Source organism: Polypterus senegalus, chromosome 10 (assembly GCF_016835505.1).
Source record: "Polypterus senegalus isolate Bchr_013 chromosome 10, ASM1683550v1, whole genome shotgun sequence".
Taxonomy (NCBI): Eukaryota; Metazoa; Chordata; class Cladistia; order Polypteriformes; family Polypteridae; genus Polypterus; species Polypterus senegalus.
In genome coordinates, this window is record NC_053163.1 from 66,292,102 (window position 1) to 66,314,305 (window position 22,204).

A 22,204-nucleotide genomic window follows, 5' to 3' on the forward strand; every position below is an offset into this window, starting at 1 on the left:
TATATAATAATGATTCCTGTACCGCAGTATGTATTATATGTGGAATAAGTGTATCAAGTTATGCCTAGTATGCATGAGGAATTAGGGGTGAGCAGAAAAAATGTGCCTTACCTCAAATGTCAAAATTATGCCGGGATGTGCTTGTTTTTACATTAGTTTTGTCATTTCCCAGAGATCATGATGACAGGTAAGGATGGTGACATAGACTGATGAGTCTTCTCCTGAAGATTTAGCTCCCTCCTCACTATCAAGGTCCAATAAAAAAACTCTAAACCTTTTTCCCTGCATTGATTTGTTGGCAAATCCCATGATGTTCTCTAATATTACTTTTGAGCAGGACCCCAAGCTACCTGAATTTCACAACTTAGTGCAGCAACTCAACCCTTACATGAAGGGAAAACAAGCCACATGAGATTATGATGTCAGAGTTAGAGGTACTAACTGTATCACATGTAACTATGAACCATTACTAAAGGGTTCTAAATCACATGTAAACAGTACCATCAAAATTCCTTAAATATCTGTGCAAAAACAAAGTGGTTATCTACTTTTCCATAGCCAGTTCAAAATCTGAATTTCTTCTCACACATGTGAGGTTCAACAATTGGATGTATTTGTTGTTCCATTACCCTGACATAAGTTTTCTCAAAAGGTGTCATTTCACCCTACTTTCTCCTGTATACATTTTCTCACTTAAGCTAAGGAATGTGATAACTTGCTAAGCTACCCTCCATGTGATAACTTGCTAAGCTACCCTCCTTTTTAAAATGTAGATTTGGAACTCCGCTGTACTTGCCACTAAACTGGAAGATATGTGTTAACCCAAACCCCATGCTAACATATCATGTGCTTTCAGTATTAATGGTCAGATCTCAAACACCCTCACAGCACTGTCAGCAGACAGCCTTTCAATTATTGTAGTGTCTCCAGCCACAGAGATGGGTCCAACACCAAACGATGCTTCTGGTATTGGCTTATCTAAGCAGAGCATATCTATTTGCTTTAAGAGTTACTCAAAATGCTCCTTCCACTAACATTATAGGGTTTTAATCTGTCTCTTATTATTATGATGTAGGCTACATCTTCCCTGTGATAAAGTAGTGTTGCTTTTGCCATGGCAACCTCTTCATACTTGTTTCTTTGAAGTTTACTTTTGGCATTTTGAAACACCATGTGATAATGTTCTCTGTGAAAGACAATATATACAATAACTAGCAAAATGCCCGTGCTTCGCAGCGGAGAAGTAGTGTGTTAAAGAAGTTATGAAAAATAATGTAACATGATTGTCAATGTAATTGTTTTGTCACATGAGTATTGCTGTCATATATATATATATTTATATATATATATATATATATATATATATATATATATATATATATACAGTATATATATATATATATATATATATATATATATATATATATATACTAGCAAAATACCTGCGCTTGAGGGCTAAGTACTGCCTTAAAATTTTATTAAGAAGAAAATTAAACCTTTTAAACTGAGGAAAATATACCAATAATTATTTGTTAAGGATCTCTTTGTATACCACATTGTGAGTTCGGCCCTCCGGTTGTAATATGACCAAGCTGTGCGCTAAGCATAGTCTTGAGCATGCAACGTACAGTTGGCCATGTGAACAGTAATTTTGTTTCAAATCTCACAGCTTGGATTGCTGCTGTCATAATTGGCTTGAGTTTCATGGTTTGCTTCAATTATGACAGTATTTGCAGGACTTGTGTTGAAGTGACATTCAGCAACTGTCAAGCGTTGTAAGCATACAACCGGTTTCATCGATAACTTCACATCCAGCTTTTGAGAGTTTAAAAATCCATAAACATCAAAGTGTCCACTACTGAAATCGTCACCTGTGAATCTAAGATGTTTAAGAGGCATTGGCGGTTGTCGAATGGTGTAAAATATTTGGCCATTTCGGTACACTTGAAAGCGAGAACCGAACAATTCAGCGGAACCCGTCAGCTCACATGCAGAACCATAGGTGAAGGGCTTAAGCATTTCACTCTTCTAATGCTCCTGTGTAGCATAATTATCTCCTGTACCGTCATCAGTCAACACCTTGAACCTGTCCCAGTCATTCAATACATAAGACACAATGTTCCTCCGGATATCAAGAGTGAGCCTGATATGGCCGTGCAATATGTAACAAAGAGAATGGAAAAGGTAGGTGCCATCTCCGGGAATGGAAACCACTCGGTAAGTGACAGTTCTATGATCGATGGTGATCACCTCGATAGACATGTTAATGGGGGTACGGTTGAAACGATAAAGGAAATGGGTACCTGAACAATGTAAAGTAGGTCTAAAATACCTACACAATAACTATAATCGTAATAAATGAACAATAAAACACCGAGAAGCCGTGAATTAAATAAAAAGGCAGTAGTTATCAGCAGGGAGATGTGAATCCCGTGGCGAAGCAAGGAAGGGAATGTAGAGACCAGAGCGACGGACGGCCTTATATAGGCAGGCAGCCAACAACGTGGGAGGCGTTGGGATGGGGGACCCAACGCCGCCTCACATGGTGACCGAGCTGCAGGCTATGGACGTATATATGTACGTAAGTAGGATTCAGTTAGCGTTGGGAACCCGCGTACCAAATTTCTTGAAGATTGGCTCATAAGTAACAAAGACTGTTGAAATGTTCAATATGGCGGCCGACAGTGGCATCATACCACCGAAATAAGTATGTACATAGGTTTCGGTTAGTGCAGGGAAGCCGCCTACCAAATTTCGTGAAGATGGTGCCATAAATAAAAAAGTTCAATGTGGCGGATGTTGTCGACCATTATGACCATTACGCGTAGAATTTCGAAATGAAACCTGCTTAACTTTTGTAAGTAAGCTATAAGGAATGTGCCAGCCAAATTTCAGCCTTCTACCTACACGGAAAGTTGGAGAATTAGTGACATTGGAAAGTTCAATATGGCGGCCGACAGTGGCATCATACCACTGAAATAAGTGTGTACATCGGTTTTGGTTAGCGTAGGGAAGCCACCTACCAAATTTCGTGAAGATGGGGCCATAAATAAGAAAGTTCAACATGGCGAACATTGTCAACCGTTATGACCGTTACGCGTAGAATTTCGAAATGAAACCTGCTTTTGTAAGTAAGCTGTAAGGAATGAGCCTGCCAAATTTCAGCCTTCTACCTACACGGGAAGTTGGAGAATTAGCGACATTGGAAAGTTCAATATGGCGGCTGACAGTGGCGTCATACCACTGAAATACTGTAAGTACGTACATTAGTTTCGGTTAGCGCAGCGAAGCCGCCTACCAAATTTCGTGAAGATGGAGTCAGCCTTTTACCTACACGGGAAGTTGGAGAATTAGTGACGTTGGAAAGTTCAATATGGCGGCCGACAGTGGCGTCATACCATCGAAATAAGTATGTACATCGGTTTCGTTAGCGCAGGGAAGCCGCCTACCAAATTTCGTGAAGATGGGGCCATAAATAAGAATGTTCAACATGGCGGACGTCGTCGACCGTTATAACCGTTACGTGCAGAATTTCGAAATGAAACCTGCTTAACTTTTGCAAGTAAACTGTAAGGAATAAGCCTGCCAAATTTCAGCCTTCTACCTACACGGGAAGTTGGAGAATTAGTGATGAGTGAGTGAGTCAGTCAGTCAGTCAGTCAGTCAGTGAGGGCTTTGCCTTTTATTAGTATAGATATACACACACACATATAAACATATATATACACATACATATACATACATATATACACACACACACATATACATACTATACACACAGACACATATATACATATATATACAGATCTACATATATATACATATCTACATATAAACAGTATATAGTATATACACATACATACATACATACATACATACATATATATCTACATATATATATATATATACTGTATATAGAAAAATCCCTGTGCTTCGCAGCAATGAAGAACTGCTTTTAAATTTTTATTAAGAAGAAAAGAAAACTTTTTTAAACTGAGGTAAAATATACCAATAACTATCTGTTAAGGATCTCTTTGTATACCACGTTGTCAGTTCAGCATTCCGGTTGTAAATTGACCAAGCTGTGCACTGAGATTCCTTTTGAGAATGCAATGTGTAGTTTTGTCCAGGAGAAAAGCAATATTGCCTCAAATCAATGGCAACCTTTTGTAGGGTCTGTCCCTGAAACTTATTAATTGTCATCGCGAAGCAGAGCCTTATTGGAAATTTGAGGCATTTGAATTGACACAGAGTGTGGCGCTCTGCTGTTTTTTTGTGTAGCTGCCTTCACACAGCTTCTCCACTGCTTTATAAACGAACGCCATATAAGGCTGTCGTTCTCCTTGCTTCGCAGTTCTGTACTGTTTTATTGTTAGTTTATTACGATTGTTATAGTTATTTTGTAGCTATTCGAGACTTACTTTACTGTTCAGGTACCCATTTCCTTTATTTAATCCGCGGCTTGTATGCTATTTTTTGTTCGTTTATTACGATTATAGATATTTATTGAGTCCCTTCTTTAGCTGACTACCTGCTCATATAAGGCGTTCCGCTGGTTTTTGTGAAGCAGCCTTTACACAGCTTCTCCGCTGTTTTATAAACGAACGACATATAAAGCCATCCTTTTTCCTTGCTTTGCCAAGGAAGCTGCCTTTTTATTTAATCCACGGGTTCTCCACTGTTTTATTGTTCGTTTATTACGATTATTATAGTTCTCTTTATATATCACATTGTCAGTTCAGCACTCTGGTTGTAATATGACGAAGCTGCACGAGCTCACTCTTGAGAATGCAACGTATAGTTGTCCAGGAGAAAAGCAATCTTGCCTGAAATCAATGGCAACCTTTTGTAGGGTCTGTCCCTGAGACTTATTACTTGTCATCGTGCAGTAGAGCCTTACTAGAAATTGGAGGCATCTGAATTGAAATGGGAGATCAGAGGGTATAATGGAGATGCGAGGAATACATTGAGTGGGGAGAAACTCTAGAGACAGAGTGTGTATTAACTTGTGAATTTCTGTGAGTATTTGGTGGCAGCGTGATGAAGTTGCTTCCGCAAGACCGCGTTAGCTGTGGAGCTCGGCTCGGAGCATATTCTTTTCCTACCTTGTCAATTTTGTAATGCGTTTTTTGAACATGTTTGATGTATGGAAGTGATCACTCGTACTGTGTTCAGTCAGTTCACGTGAGCTACTCTCTTGTGTGATGTTGTGATGTCCATGGCTTAATTTAATGTTAGCTAAGACCCGGCACTTAAAAGTTTCTCGCTACAGCAATTTTAACTCCGTTACAAAGTGATCCAAAGTCTCGTTTATATCTCGTGTCTTCTCATTAAACTTGTATCTCGCGAATAAAGTATTCGCTGTTTTTCTTCAGCGCTCTTTGGGAGCTCTTCCTTCTTTTCTATGTACTGCGTTCACAGTCAGTTCACGGGATTACGCGGGAGGCGTGATGATGTGACACGCAGCTCCGCCCCCCACGGCCATCGAGCTAAAGTCCATTACAGTATATGGAGAAAAATAGGTTTCAGTTATGACCATTACGCGTAGAATGGGCAGGCACTCAATTATGTGGGAGGCGTGACAATGAGGGACGCAACTCCGCCTCACACGGCGACCGAGCTGCAGGCTATGGCCATATACTGTATATGTACGTAAGTAGGTTCCAGTTATGACCATTAACGCGTAGAATTTCGAAATAAAACCTGCCCAACTTTTGTAAGTAAGCTGTAGGGAATAAGCCTGCCAAATTTCAGCCTTCTACCTACACGGGAAGTTGGAGAATTAGTGATGAGTGAGTGAGTGAGTGAGGACTTTGCCTTTTATTAGTATAGATGATGACAGATTGATGTATTAATCCAAATGGCAACAGCTGGAGAAAGGAAAAAAGTGCATTCTCATTCATGTAGTGGTGTCACTGAATTCTTGGCATTCGAAAATAACAGTTTTTTCAGAGTTTAAGCTGCAAGAGATGTGGAAGCTAATGTCAGTGTTTAAGCATGGAAATGGACTTTGAAATTAAAAGCTTTTCCTGCCTCTCAGATGTTCTAATTATGCTTACTATGTGTTTCAGTGGCCTCTGTGAAATTTTTATTTAGAATAGTGAAACTATTAGAATTTGAACTCAGTGTACCTCCTGAGCTCTCTAAAGATAACAGTATTTCATATAGCAACTGATTACACGAAACTTCCAATATGCATTCAAGCTCCAGTCCATACGTTTAGCAGAATCTTCTAGTTTTTAACATTATTATGCATAGACTCAGATCGATGCATGTTATGGTAACACTTCAATTTAGGTACTGCAAAAATGCATCAATTACTCATATACTGTCATGCAACAATACGCAGGAATATGATGTAACTTATGACCCATACAGATATGGTCCTACAGAAGCTAATTGTATTACTTGCAACAACCACTATACCTACAATCCCACACAAAAATAAATAGAGTGTGTTATAATGGAGACTATTACCACATGCACCCCATATGTATCTTTAAAAACAAATTACTTTCTCTGCTCCCTGCCAACCTCCCCTACAATTAACCATTTTTAAACCACCTGTACACCGTCAGCACTGTAAATTCTACAACCTCTACAACAACAAATACATTAACTGCAAAATATCTGCAAGAAAGTGGCTCTTATGGGCAACAAAGTTGCTAAAGCAGAGTATAGAATAAATAAATAAATAAAACATTTCATAAAATGAAAAAGAATAAAAAAATAAATAAATACATACAGTAGGTAGTGCTGTTGCCTGCCAGATAAAGGTTTGAATCCTTTGCCCAATAGTTGTTAATGTGGAGTCTGCATGTTACTCCTGCATCTGTGGAGTCCGGTTTTCATCAAATATCCCCAAATATGACTAGGTTAGGTTAACTGGTGATTTCATATCCACCTCTGAGTGTGGGTGTGTGAGTGTGTCTGCACTGTAATGGAAGGAGGACTTGTTTAAGTTTATTCTTGCCTTGCTCCTGAAAATGTCAGGAGGCTCTGGCACCCATATAACCCTACGACAATGTGCATGTATTTTCATTACATCCACCATCTTCATATGCTCTCTCACCACATCCATAAACCTTCTTAGGCCTTCCTCTTTTCCTCTTACCTAGTAGCTTCATCCTTAACATCCTTGTCCCAATATACCCATCATCTCTCCTCTGCACATATCCAAACCAACGCAATCTTGCCTCTCTGACTTTGTCTCAAAACTGTCCAACCTGAGGTGACCCTCTAATGTACTCATTTCTAATCCTGTCCATCCTTGTCACACCCAATGCAAATCTTAACATCTTTAACTCTGTCACCTTCAACTCTGTCCTCCTGTTTTTTGGTCAGTGCTACCGTCTCCAACACATATAACATAGCTGGTCTCACTACTGCCTTGTACACCTTCCCTTTCACTCTTGCTGGTACCCATCTGTCACAAATCACACCTGACACTCTTCTCCTTTCACCCCACCCCTGCCTGCTCTCTCTTCTTCACCTCTGTTTCACACTCCCTGTTACTCTGTACTCCTCCACATTTGCCATCCATACTCACCGCTTCCTCACCATTCCTCTGACTTTCCACTCATTCACACACCTGCATTCTGTCTTGTCCCGACTGACCTTCATTTCTCTCGACTCTACAGCATATCTCCACCTCTCCAGGGTTTCCTCAACCTGCTCCTTACTCTCACTACAGATGACAATGTCATCTGCAAACATCATAATCCATGGGAACTCCTTTCTAATCTCGTCTGTCATCATTGCAAATAAGAATGGGCTCAGAGCTGATCCCTCATGTAATCCCACCTCTGCCTTGAATGCATTTATCACTCCTACTGCAGACCTCACCACTGTCACACCTTCTTCTTCCATATGCTGTACCACTCTTACATACTTCTCTATCACTCCCGACTTCCTCATACAGTACTACAACTCCTCTCTAGGCACCCTGTCTTATGCTTTCCCTAAATCCACAAAGACACAATGCAACTCCTTTTGGCCCTGTCTATACTTTCCCATCAACACACTCAGAGCAAACATCAAATCTGTGGTGCTCTTTCCTTGCATGAAACCATACTGCTCATCAGTCATCACCTCCCTTCTTAACCTAGCTTCCACTACTCTTTCCCATAACTTCATGCAGTGGCTCATCAATTTTATCCCTCTGTAGTTAGTACAGTTCTGCACATCTCCCTTATTCTTGTTCCAAGATTGCATTAAACAATCTGGTTAAAAACTCCACTGCCAACTCATCTAAACATCTTCATACTTCAACAGGTATGTCATCAGGACCAACAACCTTTCTGTGCTTGATCATCCTCATAGCTATCCTTATTTCCTCTTTGCTAATCTGTTTCACTTCCTGGTTCACTACCTCTTCATCATCCAAACCATTCTCTCTCTCTTTCATTTTCTTCATTCATAAGCCTGTCAAAGTACTCTTTCCATCTACTCAACACACTCTTCTCGCTTTGTGTACATTTCCATGCTTATTGTCACCCTAACCTGCTGCACATCTTTCCCAGCTCAGTCTCTCTGTCTAGCGAATCTCTCTATAGTGTCGACCTCTCATGCAACTCACCAAATGCCTTTTCTTTAGTCTTCACCACCTCTCTCTTCACCTTACATCTCCTTGTACTCCTGTCTACTTTTTGCATCTCTCTATCATACTTCTTCTTTGACAACCTATTCATCTGTATATTCCCATGCACTTCCCCATTCCACCACCAGGTTCCCTTATCCTCTTTCCGCTGCCCATTTGTCACACCAAGCACCCTTCTATCTGTCTCACTTACTGTACCATTTCTGCTGTAGCTTCCAAGCTATCTGGTAACTATTCATTTCCACCCACTGTCTGTCTTGCTTCCTCCCTAAACTCAACCTTACAGTCTTCCTTTTTCAACTTCCACCATTTGATCTTTGGCTCTGTACTCACTCTCCTCCTCTTCTTGATCTCCAACGTCATCCCACAGACCACCATCTTATGCTTCCTAACTATGCTTTTTTCCCCCAGCCACCATTTTGCAGTCTCCAATCTACTTCAGACTGACCCTTCTGCACAGGATATAATCTACCTGTGGGCATCTTCCGCCACTCTTCTACATCACCCTGTGTTCTTCCCTCTACTTAAAATATGTATTCACCACAGCAACGTCCATTCTTTTCACAAAATCTAGCACCTTATGAACTTTAGCATTCCTCTTCTTGACACCATACCTATCCATCACCTCCTCATCTGCTCTGTTACCTTCATCAACGTGACCACTGAAATCTGCTCCAAGCAACACTCTCTCTCCTTTGGTTACACTCTCCACCACTTCATCAAACTCACTCCAGAAATTTTCTTTCTCATCGATGCACACCCAACTTGCAGAGCATATGCACTAACAACATTCATCATTACACATTCAATTTCCAGCTTCATAATCATTACTCTGTCTGACACTCTTTTCACCTCCAAAACACTCTTGACATACTGTTACTTCAGGATAACTCCTACCCCATTTCTCGTCCCATCCACATCATAGCAAAGCAATCTGAACCCGACTCTGATACACCTGGCCTTACTCCCCTTCCATCTGATCTCCTTCACGCACAATATATCACCCTTTCTTCCTTCTGTCATATCAGCTAAATTCTCTCCCCTAATCAGTCACACTGCGAACATTCAAAGTTCCAACCTTCACTTCCATTCTCTTTGACTTCCTCTTCTCCCTCTGCCTCCAAACACATCTCTCCCCTCTTCTTCAGCCAACAGCAGCCCAATTTCCACCAGCACCCTGTTGGCTAACAGTACTGGTGGTGGTCGTTGTTAACCCAGGCCTTGACCAATCCAGTATGAAAACCTGTATTGTTGTCCGCATATTGACCTGGTAACATTTTACACCGGAAGCGCTTCCAAATGTAACCCTTCCCATTCATCTTTGCTTGGGCCCGGCACAAAGAAACACACTGGCTTATGTATCCCCTGTAGCAGGGTTATATGGGCGAACTCTATTCTCATGATAATTTAAAATAGGCCAAAATGTAAATAACACCTTTATTAACAAAAAATACTGTATAAGGAAGGAATGAACATAAGGGGAAGACATGTACCAAAAACAAAATAACAAACCTGCTTTGTCTCTGGGCTTGATTATACAGGTGGTGAACCCTAGCTAAAAGATGTTGTGGCTCACCCCATTTGTCCTCAAAAGTAACAGAATGCACTCTGTTTATCTCCTTCTCTCTTTCTGTAGGTCCTGACCTGTCTTCCTCCTGCCAGATAAGCCTCCACTCCAACTGATCTTTCGATTTTAATTTCACATTACCTTCTTAATCTGCTTTTCCTAGGTTATGACGAAGTAAGGCCATTTGGGTTTTAAAACCACCAACATCTACCTTATGTGCAACCTACTCAAAGAATGTACAGCTTTAAAAAACTGATTGGTAAAAATGAAGGTGGTATTAGTGGCACAATATATTTATTAAGATCAAAAGGAGTAATGGTCTCAGGTTCATACCAGCTGACAAACTGGGAGGAATGACTTAAGCAAAAGTACACAAATAATGTACAGGTACTATATATTGTTATTAACTGTATGATATCTCTTGGTATGCAGAGAACAATAAGACATTACAAGATTACTGAATTACAGAATACCTCCGAAACAAATAGATCAAGCCCTCCTCGATCAGTTAATTATATGGATCTGGCATTTCTGGGTGCAAAGGCACAACCCAGACAATTACACTTTTTTAGACTTTAACGCATCATCCACCTTAGCTGTCATTGACCCCGTTCTGTGACTATGTGGTCTTCTGCTTCATGGCTGAGTTGCTGTTGTTCCTAAACACTTGCACTTTCAAATATTACCACTAACAGATACAGTAGATGACTGAGGAATATCCAGCGGGAATGAAATTTCTGTCTTATTGTAAAGGTGGCATTCTACCTATCACAGCGCTACGCTGAAAGTCACTGAGCTTTCAAGAGCAACCCATTTTGTTTCACAGATGTTTGTAAATGGAGACTGTATGGCTAGGTGCTTGATTTTATGCACCTGTAGGAATTGGTCCGATTGAAACACCTGAATTCAATAATAAAGAGGTGTGTCCCAAAACTTTTGTCGATATAGTGTATATTGATTATTAACTGCATAAACTTAAACAATGCATTTACTTTAGGCCCAAATGGATGTCAGGTAAGAAAGAAAAAACACAATAAAATGAAATAAACAAGCAAACTACAAATACTGCAGCTAGATGTTGACTTGACAATTCAAGGCTGGCAAACCACTGAAACAACATCTACCTACATACCTGTTCTTTCAGTGCATCAATTCTGCTGTTCTTAGAAACATGTGCATTACCCCATACCATACCTAATACATCAACAACTGCTACCACATCAATTGGAATGGCCTGTGACAAGTCCACCTCTGACAACCAATATGGGCTGTCAATAACCTAAGAGATAAATAAGGATGCTAGGAACACAGGAAAATGGAGAAGCTGCAGGATCATATGGAGTCAGTCCTCGATTTCTTAATGCCTGTGCTGACCAACTTTGTGGTGTCCTCAGTCACCTGTTTAGTCTGTCCCTAAGGTTTCAGAAAGTGCTGTTTTTGTGGAAAGCAACCTGCATTGTACCTGTTCCAAAGAAGGAAAGTGCCTCTTCTGCTAATGACTACAGACCAGTGGCACTTGAGTCTTACATTATGAAGACCTTTGAAAGTCTGGTCCTGCACTATATGAGTGTTAGACCACCTGCACCCACTGCCATTTTCTTATTGGACAAAGAATGGAGTGAAGGATGTAATTACCTATCTGCTCCACAAGGCTTATTTTCACCTGGACAACGCTGACATCACTGTGAGGATTCAGTTTTTTGATTTCTCCAGCCATCCCTGTTAAGGATAAACTCAGAGATATGCAGGTGGATGATCCTATGGTGTCCTGGAGACACTAACATTGAATACTTTTAGCCAATGAATCATTCTGCAGAAATGTGTCAAGTAATCATATTGCGACTCCATTATACCAACAACAATATGCCTGCATAATGCAGTGTGACAGCCAAGTCAGAAGTTTTTTCTTTCTTTTTAATTTTCTTACATTATTGCCATCTATCTATCTATCTATCATCACAGCAAATATCCAGAATTGTTCTCTGTTTGGGTTTTTTCTGCATCTGGTTTCACTGTGGGCTACTTCTAAGAGATAATGGCCTTCTTCAGTATCCAATGTGGCTAAAGATCAAAAGATGCTCCTTAGTCACATTCTAATTGATGACTTGTGCTCAAAATATTTGTGATATTCATATTATTTATTTTTATTATTATAATTTTAACAACTTTGGATGGATCTAATAGTATTGGGCTTTTTGTAGCTAACCACTGGCAAAACTTTCAGTGGGAAAAGCTGAAAAAAGAAGTGCAAACATACATTTAATTAAAAAAAAATGAAGGCCCCATTTTTCAGCCCACAATATTTAAATACTTTTATTACCCACATTTTCCAGTTTCTTTTAAATACTTAAAGAATTATTTGAAACAATTTATGATTATTTTTTATTGATGCACCCAAAAAATACACATACTGTATTAACCTAAATATCCCCCTCACACTCCTATCATTGCTTATCTGAGTCAGGGTTACCATGCAGTCCATACACTTCACTGTGTTATTTTTCTAATTTATATACATTTTTATTCAAGCTAGAGTAGCCAGTTTAAATTAAAATAATGTAACTTAAACTTTCCCTTTTTCTCTTTGCCAACCATAGACCTTTTCTTTAACAATCCTTTTTTTATTTCTTGTATGCCTGTAGCAATACCCGTAATGACTACTACTGTGCCCAGTGTGCTTTTTTGCCAAGAAGTATGTCAAATTTAATTTCCCTAAATACCATTGTTAGCTGGAATGCATACACATTTAATTGTTAAATCAATAATACTTACTGAACAGTTTTAGAAACATTCTTGTCTATTTGGAGTACTTGCATGAACAACATCAGATAATGCTACCTAAGAATCAGACAAGGTTAATGTAGCCTAGTTTCCTCTAACCAGATAAAAGCCAAAATGATTCACCATCAGTTCTATGGCACTAATTTGCCAGACCAAAATACATAACCTACAAACAATATGTAGCTGTTAAATCTTTCTCTGTGTCAGGAGTGGCCCTATCTGTTTAAATAGCATATGTTTTATATTTCTTTTAAGATCTTCTTACTTACTCGAGCAAATTCACTTCTAACGTGTAAATCTAGAGAAAGCCATGAAAGTCTAATCATTATTAATATAACATCAATAAACAAAATATACCCTAAGCCAAAGTCACTAGCATTTAAACAAAAATAACATATATTAAAACCTTGTTTTTATCTCTCCATATATGTATACTTTAATCCAAACTGATATCTCTTTCTGGAGAAAAAATACGTATTAGGTAATCCCCATTATGCAGAACAATTTTCAAATGCTATAATTTGGTTATACTGTACCTGTATGACATTCCTTCCCTTCCTCCACAGTGCACCATCACTTGCAAACAATGATACACTGACTTTGTTATTTTTGGTAAATCATTTATCATGCTGAATAAAATTGGACTAATTATACAATGTTGCAGGATAACGTTAACATTTCTTCAGATAACTCAACCATTATATTCTGCACTGAGCTTATTATATTGTTTGTAAAAGTGGGGTATGAGGAAGATTTTTTAACTTTATCAGATATTTTTAGCTTGCAGAAAAGAATTAAATACAATGTAACACATGAGCATAAGTACAGTAGAAATATGTGTACAGTTTTATTATTACGTTTCATATAGGTATTACAAGTGCGGAAGGAGAGAAGTGGGTGTGTCATTTATGATTTATAAAACACAAGCATTTGCTCAAAGGACGCGGTTTCAGTGTTGCACAGTAGGAGTTGTCAAAACAGCTAATTGTCATTCTGTGATGAGTTATGTTTGTTCGTGTACTGTGGTAAATACACATGCATTTTTAGGAGATATGTAAAACTAGGCAGTTGGTTATTTGTGACTCCTTACGTGCAGTCCATAAATAAAGTTTCTCTTCTTTAATATGGATCATTGTATAAAATTGTGATGTTTGAAAAGTATGAATACAAAATGATGAAGGAAATGTAACTGTTAATGATAATTGCGGGAAAAAATGCATGTTATTTTTGCAGCAGACATGTGAAATGACAAAGTAATTAAAAAGTAGGTGGGCTCACCACCTATGAGAGGGACCAAGTAGGTTGGGTGCAGTGTGAGTTGGGTGGTGGCCAAAGGCGGGGACCTTGACGGTCTGATCCTCGGCTATAGAAACTGGCTCTTGGGACGTGGAATGTCACCTCTCCGAAGGGGAAGGACCTGAGCTAGTGCGCGAGGTCGAGAGGTTCTGGCTAGATATAGTCGGACTCACCTCGACGCACAGCTTGGACTCTGGAACCAATCTCCTTGAGAGGGGCTGGACTCTCTACCACTCTGGAGTTGCCCCCGGTGAGAGGCGCCGAGCAGGTGTGGGTATACTTATTGCCCCCCGACTTGGAGCCTGTGCATTGGGGTTTACCCCGGTGGACGAGAGGGTGGCCTTCCTCCGCCTTTGGGTGGGGGGAAGGGTCCTGACTGTTGTTTGTGCATATGCGCCGAACAGTAGTTTGGAGTATCCACCCTTTTTGGAGTCTCTGGAGGGGGTTCTAGAGGGCATACCTTCTGGGGATTCCCTCGTTTTGCTGGGAGACTTCAATGCTCATATATATATATACTGTACAATATAAATGCCTTTAGTAATTTAATTATTGTCAATGTTTCCTTGTGTGGGGAACACAATTATATATTTTATGCTCAAGATAAAATGAATGACATGACTGAAAAATTACACCTGCAACATAGTGATTATTTAGATGCCTTTTCATTTGTTTATAAAACACTGAAAGTCTGATTTAGCATAAGCTGCCCTAATTCAGTGTGTTCATAAAAAATGTAATGCTTTACCTCATGAGGTAGAAATACATAATAAACACTAATAATTTTGTCAAATATTTGAAATATCAAAAATGAGTGCTTCAATTTAAGTGATTAACCCAAAATATTCTTGATTCTAATAGAAATTTGTTGTTTCCACACTCTCTGATAGTGGTCCATAAGAGGACCAAATCCCTAGTAAAGGATCAAAAATATTCATAATCACTGGCCATGACATAGTATAAAATGATATCTCACATATGTATGACTGAATTCTGTCATTTTTAACCTTCTGGAAATGGCTAATAGAGGACTAGAACCACCGGTAAAGAATCAAATATCAAACATATTATTATATATGTGATCAGCAACCTTAAAACTGCAGACAGGTGCAGAAATTTGGGCACCGTTGTCATTTTATTGATTCCAAAACTTTTAGAACTAATTATTGCACCTGCCTGATTTTGTTTGAACAATTATTGCACACTTTCTGTAAATCCAATAAACTTCTTTTCACTTCTCAAATATCACTGTGTGTGTCTCCTATATGATATATTTAACTGACATTTTTTATCGTAACAACCAACGATTTATACAGGAAAATAATGACTATTAACAAGGTTGCCCAAACTTTTGCATCCCACTGTAGATTGAAAATGACAACAGGCCCAGTATACATCCTTGTGGTACACTGTATACAATATTATGGACGCCTAAACTACACTCGCCACAGCTAACAAAGAATTTCCCATCTTTTAAATAAGACGGAAACTATTTTAAGACACTGGAAGATATGTCTGAGTCTACACGTTACTACATCACATCTGTGTTTGAACAGCCAGCCTAACTGGTGATGATGACAGCAAAATTATAGTCTTACCAAAGCCACGCGATAAACAATAGACATACATTTAATTCAGTTTTCTGGAATAAATTCTGGTCCATTATAATCACAAAATTTGACTCAATGGAAATATAACTATTACATTTAAACAGTGACTTATATTCCTGTTTACTGTGCAATGCAATATCTTCATTCACTCAGTACATAATGGCAAAGAGACTTTCAAATGAGGTTTAGACTATAGAGTAGATGATAGCAAACCAAGATTGAATGTGAAGAGTGTTATCAATCAGTTCATTAATTATAATGAGCAAAGAAGAATGACATTTGGCAGGTTTTGATGCAAGCTTTAACTCCAATTTTTTTTAAAGACTTTTTTTGGTTTTGAATTAAATCATTATTTAGCATTGTGTCAAAGACTAGCGTCAAAGATAGGTTGTTGTGTTGATCTATTATTCTAGTTTTGCCATGTCTGTGTTTCCTATGCCACACCATTTGGAGGATCATATTATAATTATTGTTGTAGCTGTTGCTTTTGTATTATGAAAAATTAAGAAATACAAATACAAGTTTCACACAAAGAGCAGACATCAATATTTTTGTTGTTTCAATAGCACAAATATTTCCTATATATTGAAAATCAAAAAAAAAAAAACAAATGTGAAAAATACACCCTAAATAGCCTGCAAAGCCTTTCAGTTAGTATTCAAAATCACTGCACATCTGACCAGGTTGTTCAAATGCATCAGAGTTTTTAATGTTTTATGTAAATAAATGCATTAATTTGGTCATTTGCTGATTTGATTTGATATAAATCTTTCAATAACAATGACAAGTCTCCAAACTCACGCAATATGAGTTGTCAATAACAGCTGTTAAATGTGCCCCAACTGAATTAATATTACTTATTTTGCTGATACTTTTTGCCTCCCAATCTTTATAACAATTTGGAGCTTGTGTCAATGGCTAAAAATTACAAATACAGATATCCCTGCACTAATTTATTTTTAACACAAGCAGTCATATCTTTCATATTTCCATGCAGTACCCAGTGTACTTTGGACAGGTTTTGGCTCCCATGACCCTGAATCAGGGCCATCTTAATGCATGGGCATAGGGGCCCTATGCCAATCTATGTATGTTGTGACTTGCTGAGTGGTTCTGTAGGTAGGGTCCCCGGTGCACTGCTTTGCCTGGGGGCCTATAATGCTGTTAAGACGGCCCTGCCCTGACTTGGATTAAGTGGATTTGATAAACAATGGAAATATAACTGCAAGAACTGTTTACGGGTCATAGCTCCTAAGATTAAGAACAGGCCATCTTAAAAAAATGGTGGGAGTAAAAATAAAAGATGCAGATCTAATAAAACCATTTATGCAGGAAACAAGGAGCATTACATTTACAATTCCAATTACTGTAGCTAACAATCAATAAATATTAATATTAATATACAGTATCTGGTGTATACAAAATTACTATAAAGCAATATATAGTATCTCCTAAAATTTCTAGTATGCATTACTTCTAACTCTAATTTATTCCACAGAAAAGAATTAAAATATATAAAAAGCTCTACTTACACCTTAAAGAAAAATATTCTGAAAGACATGGACTACAGTACAGTATTAAGTAACTGTGAAAATAAAATTAATGAAAAATCATTGCCCTCTACTGGACATCTTGGATATAACAGCACAAAACAGCACAGAACATAACGGCATTGGGAATAAGAATAACATTTTTAGTATTTTTATAAGAATGTGTAATACTGAAATATTTAATTAAAGGAGGGTTGGGTAAATGATCCCAATATCTGGTTTCATATAAGCAATGTAATTAAATAAAATTAAATGTAAGCAATGTAATAAAATAAACATCCATCCATCCATTTTCCAACCCGCTGAATCCAAACACAGGGTCACGGGGGTCTGCTGGAGCCAATCCCAGCCAACACAGGGCACAAGGCAGGAACCAATCCTGGGCAGGGTGCCAACAATAAAATAAACATTCCCTAAAAATAGTAATGCCAATGTCAATTTATTTATACAGTATAGCACATTTAAAATAACATAGGAATGCTGTGGCCAAAGTGCTTTACAATAAAAGCATAAAATTAACATAAAAAGAAATAAAATAAATGAACAAAAATAAATACTGCAGGTCACAAAAAGCAAGTGAATAGAAATGAGTCTTTAATTTTGTTTTGAACAGTTCAATTGTACATGACTCCTTTATGTAATGAGGTAAAGAGTAATCTTATACTGTGGAAATTCAGTTAACCACTTGTTGATGTGTAGCACACTTTTTGGAAGAATGCACAGTCACAGGGCATTGCTTTATTCTCTTGTATGTGCTATAACCTGGAGTATATGCCATTTATCTTAATGGACAGTCTCAGATTAGTTAAAAATTAAAAATATAAAATAGCAACAGTCAAAGACCATACATTAGAAAACATCTAATTCAATTCATGATTTTGGGGGCCAAAGTATACCCTAGCAACATTTGATACAAAGTAGAAATCAATTCAGGATGTTCAATAGTCTACAGTTACTCTGGCCACACTTACGCCACACTTACACTTATTAATATAGGAATAATTTATTCTAATGCCGATTAACCTAATGCACGAATATTTGGGATGTGGGATGGAAAACCTACACAGAAGCTAGAAGAATGTGCAGGCTCCACAAAATCAGGGCCCAGGCCAAGACTTGAACACTCTAGAGCTGCTGTGAGACTGCATAGCTAATCCAAACTACATAAAATACACATATAAACATGTTATGAAAATTTAAAATGTACATTTAATTTGTATATATATTTACAAATTAAAAGCTATTGGTCACATGGCAGCTGGCAATAGAGGAGAGAAAAAGAAACTAATCTTTTAAAAAAAAATAAACCTCAGGGAGTACATTGTTGTTGGAAGAAGACATAGAAAATGTCTAACCCAGGACGGCTGTTCCCTTACTGGGTATTATTCTATTATACACTATTGCACATGATTGTTTTCCTTTTATCATGGGGTTGATGCCACTCTCAACAAAGTTCATTATTCTCTATTAACACTCACTTAAACAATTATGTGTGTGAAGACAACAGAAAGTGATGTTTACACTCGTTATTTATCAAATTCTAACACATATGCATCAACTAATGTAGCTACCATCCATTTTCCAACCCGCTGAATCCAAACACAGGGTCACAGGGGTCTGCTGGAGCTAACCCCAGCCAACACAGGGCACAAGGCAGGAACCAATCCTGGGCAGGGTGCCAACCCACCGCAGGACACACACAAACACACCCACCCACACATCAAGCACACACTAGGGCCAATTTAGAATCTCCGATCCACCTTACCTGCATGTCCTTGGACTGTGGGAGGAAACCCACGCAGACACGGGAAGAACATGCAAACTCCACGCAGGGAGGACATGGGCAGCGAACCCGGGTCTCCTAACTGAAGAGGCAGAAGCACTACCACTGTGCCACCGTTCCACCCTAATGTAGCTACTAGAAGGCTGCTATTTATTTTCTTATAACATCAAGTTTGTTAAATGTTTTATGGGGTTTAGAATTCAAGAAATACCTGTGGAAGATTAATCAAACACTTGATATTTTACAGTTAATTAAGAGATATTTCTTTCTGATATTTAGAATTTGCAAGTCAAATATAAAGCAATGTATTTTTATTTAATGTCAATCATCCTACCTATAAATCCAGAAAATGCACAATTCTGAATCAGGTGTTGCATTGCTTGGGATTTTGTCTTTAAAAAAGAGAACAATTGCTCTATCTCTTTTACTACTGGCAGGTTCGCTGATGTTATTGGTGAATAAAAGGGACAAAATGAACCAGAAATCATGAGGTTTAAAGTTCAGTGCTTTAGCCACTACATCACTGTGCTTTGCCCAGTGATGTGCAGTAGTGTATACTGTCTAAGCTAAATCCAATCACATCCTTAAAATACACTTACAGATATTGTAAATTTGTCAGTGACACAAATGCTGTCATTTTAAATATATATACAGTATGTGTAACGTAGTGGTTAAGACTTTGGACTTCAGACCATGAGGTTGTATCCTGCTACTATAGTGTGACCCTGAGCAAGTCACTTTACCTCTACATTGACATGCTATGTAATAGTCTAGCAGTGTTGGTTCCCTCCTTGTGCCCACAGAAGCTGTGGTAGGATTTTGCTTCCTGAAATCCCAACAGTGAAAACAGTAAAGTGCATAAAATGGAGGAACTGGACTGCAAAATTTTTTTTTAAATTGTAAATATAATTTAATGGTTCAAGCTTTGAATATTGTCAGATAGTGTAGGGGACAGAAGACTGGAAGCAGCAGTATGGCAGTCTTTTGCAGATTTATAGAAGCTTATTTTTAACTTTAAAAACATTATTATTGTGTTATTTCTTAAAAGTATTGTGTTATTATGCAAACATTATTGTGTTATTTTGTAAAAGTATTCCATTATTTCTTAATTATTATTGTGACATTTCACAAAGATCTTTCCTGAAGTAGCCGTTATCATTGTGCAAGAGTGTGTTTTGGTCATTGATATTCTAGTGACGTATTAACAGGCTGCGGTGGGCTGGCGCCCTGCCCGGGGTTTGTTTCCTGCCTTGCGCCCTGTTTTAGCTGGGATTGGCACCAGCAGAACCCCGTGACACTGTAGTTAGGATATAGCGGCTTGGATAATAGATGGATGTATTATACAGAGGCACGTGTGTAGCTTATGATTGAGTGACAAGAACACAAGAAACGTTATAGGCATTTACAATTAGTTTTAATCATATTAAAGTTTAGTGCATATGTTTTAACACAGACAGAATGATAGCGCAGAACTACCAATCCTGACGTACTGCAGCAGGAGCGCCAGGGTATGGATTCATTTTGCATGTTCTCCCTGTGCATTTGTGGAACGATCAGTGTTTCTTTGCAATTAGGTGGATTAAAACTAAAACAACACTTTATGCTTTGATTTCTATTACTTGACTGGTGAACACTCTTTTCTTATTGGCTATGATTATGCCCCCAAAAGGATCACCGAACCGTTGCCCACGTCTCCTTTTTGCATTTGATCCAGCGCTACACTGGCTCCTCGTGACCCTGCAATATTAACTGCATTCAGTACCTATAAGGTGTTCAGTTGCACACTACGTTCATGCTTAAAATCTGTACTTATGCACGCGCAAGAAACGGTTACTACCGAACCAAGCAGACATACTTTTGCAAAATACGTTTCAGTACAGATTTGCATTTTGAAAAAACAACGACCAATCAATCCAGTTGCTAGATACAGTGTATCTTGCCCTAGTGATGATAATGAAAGGTAATTAAACAAAAAATAGATGCTAAAGTCAACACTTTTCTACATTTAGTTAATACAGAAAGCTGACAAATAACAAGTCTGCATCATTTTCCATTTCTATTTCAGTAAATTGATGTTCTGCAGCATGTTTAGAAGCACTGTTAATGTTACTAAGACAATATAAACCCACTTTGATGAAATTTTGCGTCAACTATAGCGACTTATCGATCGGTGGCATTGTTAGCCAATTTACATTTTCAGTGTAGAATGTTTACTCTTCTATTATATATTTAAATTACAGTTTATTTTGAAACCAAGAGGGATTCGATGCTCTTTTTATTTCTTTTAAGAAAGTGGAGAAAAAACCTTTGAAAGTTAATTTACATAAACCTGTTCTTCCATGACATCACTTTACGACACTATACGGGCTGAGATGAAAGACTGTGACCTTCGGCCCTGTCCTTCCGCCTCCTTCATCCATGAACTCGTCCATGCTCCGCCCCCTTCACTGCCCACTCTGGTAACACCCCCGTCCTACACTTGTATGAGGGGCGCGCTCCCGAGCTGACGCTGACGTGCACGCACCACAATACGGAGCTGGTGGGAACGCGCGCCATTGAATTAAGCTGCCGCGAGACCGAGTGGAGAATGAAGGATTTGGTTTTGATTGAGTGTTGTTACGGAAAATGAACATATAAGAACACTCTTGTTCTACTGAAACCAAAAAAAGTGTAAAGGATATCCTAGCGGTGCTGGATGAAACTAAATTCTGACGGCTTACGATATTCAGTTTGAATTTAATTCTACGGAAGGCGCGTACTGGTAGGTTTTTGTTATGGTGTTATTACTTCAGGGCATGTATTGGTGTTGTAAAATAATTGCATATTTAAAGCATCAGTACTAGTTATATTACCGTGACAGTGTCTTAAAATTATTAACGTTTGATTATCGTCACTTTTTTTGTATTAATATGAAGGAAAATCGAAGCTTATTAAATGTTACGTTGTCGTGTTGTGACCGGTTTAGCATGCACGTATATCGTGCACTTCGCACGATTCCTCTGGAGGACCGTTATTGTTGTC

The 22,204-nt window shown here is 38.3% G+C and overlaps 1 protein-coding gene across 3 annotated transcripts in view; it reads left to right on the forward strand.

The window, feature by feature from the left end:
- The first annotated feature begins 21,606 nt into the window (after nt 1-21,606).
- Nucleotides 21,607-22,204, forward strand: part of zgc:66447 (SLAIN motif-containing protein-like) — a 68,160-nt gene continuing 67,562 nt past the window's right edge. The window contains exon 1 of one of the 3 annotated variants that reach the window (XM_039765886.1): nt 21,607-21,944. The gene's annotated coding sequence lies outside the window, so the exon portion shown is untranslated. The remainder of the gene's footprint in view (nt 21,945-22,204) is intronic. The other 2 variants (XM_039765885.1, XM_039765887.1) reach the window with 2 other exon arrangements.